Source organism: Vigna unguiculata, chromosome 11 (assembly GCF_037176805.1).
Source record: "Vigna unguiculata cultivar grain cowpea cultivar isolate G323 ecotype 2 chromosome 11, ASM3717680v1, whole genome shotgun sequence".
Classification (NCBI taxonomy): Eukaryota; Viridiplantae; Streptophyta; class Magnoliopsida; order Fabales; family Fabaceae; genus Vigna; species Vigna unguiculata.
Genome location: NC_140802.1, coordinates 26,948,671 through 26,952,633, shown reverse-complemented (window position 1 = coordinate 26,952,633; position 3,963 = coordinate 26,948,671).

The following is a 3,963-nucleotide window of genomic DNA, read 5'->3' as shown; positions in this document are numbered from 1 at the left end:
TTAAAGATCATAAATTGGGTTTCCAAACTATCTTTTGGATCAGTATGGACACCCGCATGTGAAAAATTCATAGACTATACAGTTAAAACAAGAATAAAATAAAAGAGATTCCATTAAGAATACATTACACCTAACCCCCATGGATGAGAGAGTTAACTACTCTTAGGCATACTAAATACTAGACTGATGTTGAATTTGAATTCCACATTCCATCAAAATGCCTTTCTACCTTTAAGTGTAGAGATATCAAGTTTGTTTCTCTCCAAGTCTGTGTTTTTTACTTATGTCAGACCCTCAATTTATAGACTTTCATAATTGGACTAGGCCTAAGGTTTGGACTTGATTTTGTACTTGAATAAATTGTAAGACATAATCCTTGATATATATATATATATATATATATATATATATATATATATATATATATATATATATATATATATATATATATATATATATATATATATAATCTTTAGAGATTCCATATCTTTAAATTATTCTTCAATTATTATGATTTATAATTTGAGTAACCAACTTTGTGGATATCTGATATTGTTAATTGTTGACATGTGAAGCCAAGGTGGTATGCTTCTTGAAGATTTGATGAAGATTTAATGAATCTCTTTTAAACTATCTTGAAGCCATTACCATTGGAATGAAGCCCACATTGGTGAAGGAGAGGAGATTTGATGATATCCATGTTGATCAAGGCTGGAACATGTGCTCCCCACATAGTTTCATCATTAAGAAAGTGTATTTGAAGTTTGCAATTCATATTGTATACCTTGTAGCATTAATTAGATGTATTGGGTCTTAGGTATGTTTTTTAATCTATTGAATGGTTTTTCAATAGGTTAAAATGTCTTTTTTAGTCTGTTAAATGATTTTTCAACAGGTTAAAATGTTGGCTGCAGTAGTCTTAAACTGCAACAAATTCAATCAGTTGATTTAGTTTTTAATCGACTGATTTCACTTAAGTCAAGTGAAATCAACCGATTGATTTGAAAATCAACCAATTGAATTTTGTAACAGTTTGACTATAAAAATTGTGATTTTCAAAAGAGATGTTTGTTGATCATTTTAGAGCACGAATTTGTTCTAGAAACTTAAGGAAACTATGTCCTTCATGATCATATAGTTTGCAGTAGTTGAAGATTAATCTTGGATCAATTCTTGGAGCTTGTGGCTTGGTTTGAAGCTTGGAGAAAGTGGTTTGTGGTAGGCTGGGTTGTGCTACCACTGAGGTTTAATCTTTCTCAAGCTTTGTGTGTGTACCTGGTGGTTTTCCAGGTTTACAAGAGGGTTCTTGTTGTGCTGGTGTGATTCTTGTGTGATTCAAGAGTCTTTTGTGTGGTTTTTGCGTATTTTGGAAGTGTAAGGGTGGATACTTTGTAAATCTTTTGAAATAGTGCAAAGTTAAGCTTAGGTTGTCTTGACAAACTAGATATAGCTTAGGTTTGAGTGAACCAGTATAAAAATCTCGTTGTCTCCTATCCTCTCTAACCTTTCTCTCTTGCATTTTCATTTTAAAGTTTAAAGAACTTGTGCTTTAATCAACTTTTTCATGTTCTTGCATGTTTTCATGACATCTGCAGCATTGAGCATGTTTGCATAATCATTTAGAACTTGTCTTGATCATTCTTGTGCATTGTTTTTGGTTTAAAACTCAAATCTGCATTTTTGCATTTTTCCCAGTATTTCAGTCGACTATTTTTCTGTTTCAATCGATTGATTATACCAAAAGAGAATTTGTTTAGTAACTGTTAACTCTATTTTTGATCGACTGAAAGTATATTGTCCAACACCTTTTTAATCCTAACTTGGTGATCTAATTGATTCAATTAAAGGTGGTTTTTAGCTTGCAAAGATAGCCTAAATTTTTAACTAACAAATTCAACCCCCCTCTTGGTATTTCAACCATTTCAAAACTAACAATTGGTATCAGAGTTAGGTACTTGAAATTTGCTTAAGTAAGGTCCTAAATCTATTTCGAACTGTTTGAAATGGTTGAAAACAAGTTACCCTTTGCTGAAGGTGACTCAATTCATAGACCCCCTATGTTTAGTGGCATTAATTACCAATTTTGGAAAATTAGGATGAAAATCTTTATTGAATCAATAGATCAAGGGATATGGGATGCAATCATAAATGGACCATATACTCCTAAGCATATTGTTGAAAATGTGTAGGTTGATAAGCCATGGACTCAATGGACTGAGGAAGAAAGGAGGAGAGTCCAATATGATTGCAATGCAAAGAATATCCTTAGTTCATCTCTCAACATGGATGAGTTTTTTCGTGTTTCACAATGCAAGAGTGCTAAGGAAATGTGGGAGGTTCTTGAAGTGAGTCATGAAGGAACCAATGATGTTAAGAGAGCAAGGAAGCATGCCTTGATTCAAGAGTATGAGCTATTCAAGATGAAACAAGGAGAATCTATAGCGGATGTGCAAAAGAGATTCACTCACATAGTCAACGATCTCATAGGTTTGGGTAAGGAATTTGACAAAGAAGAGTTGAATATCAAGGTGTTGAAATGTCTTGATAGATCTTGGCAACCAAAGGTCACGTCCATCTCAGAAACAAGAGATCTATCCACTTTGATTACAACTGCATTGTTTGCTAAGCTTAGGGAGCATGAGATTGAGATGCAAAGGCTTAATGAGCTTGAGTCAAGTGAGAAAAAGGTAAAGAACATAGCCTTGAAGACTAGCACCAAAAAGAATTAGGAACTCGAGGATGAGGTGGCTGAATCAAGTGAAAGTGAGAACTTGAATCTCCTTGTCAAGAGGTTTGGTAAGTATCTCAAAAGGAAAGGTATCAAATGTAATTCCAAGAGGCATACTTCCAAACACAATGAATCAAACTCTTCTAATTTTACATGTTATAATTGTGGAAAACAAGGACATATCAAAATTGAATGTCCAAATGCTAACAAAGAAAAGGAGAATAGTGTTTATATGAGAAAAACAGAAGAAGCCAACGGAGAAATGTGCATACATTGCATGAGAGGACAATGATGATTCAACAACAAGTAGCTCCTCACAAGATGAGAGTGAAGAAGCCAACTTGTGCCTCATGGCTGGTTATGAGTCATGCTCCTTAAGCCAAGTAAGTTCTCTAGACATAAATGACTACAATCAATTGTTGCATGATTTTGAAGAGTTGTATAATGAAGCAAACAAGATTTCTACATTAAACAATCAGTTGAAAGGCTTAAACAACTGGTTGGAAAACAAAGTTAGTCAACTGAAAAAAGAAACATCTGATTTAAAAACTGATTTTGAACATTTAGAAATGATTTACAATAATTCAACCGACTGTTTTAGAAATCAACCGGCTGAGAAACCCTGTGAAAACTGCACTGTTTTGAAAAATCAAGTGAAATACCTTATAAGACTTCTGCAAGGTTCACAAGGGGGGAAGCAAACTTAGAGGTTTTTCTTAGTTCTCAAAATTGTGTGTTCGGCAAAGCCGGATTTGGTTACAATCCTTCTTTTCAAAAGAAAACCAAGAAGTTCTCTAGTTTCTTTTCAAAAAGTACGCCAAGTGACATGCCATTCATTTCATGCAACTACTATATGCAAAGAGGTCATGTTATTAAGAACTGACATGCTAGAAAATATGATGTTCCTAAAGAGATTATGAAATGGATCCCAAAAGGATCTAGAAAGGCATAACCATGATGGACCCAACCTATCAAAGGGTACCAAGTAATCCAAATCTGTTTTGCAGGTCATAAAAGGTGATAAGAAAGATTTGTGGTACCTTGATAGTGGTTGTTCGAGACATATGACAGGAGATAAGACCAAATTTGTAAAGTTAGAGTTAAAGGAGAAAGGGTTTGTAACCTATGGAGACAACAACAAAGGAAGAATCCTTGGAAATGGAGTCATAGGTAATGGATCCTCTTTCAACATCAAGAATGTGTTGTTGGTAGAAGGACTCAAACACAATTTGATA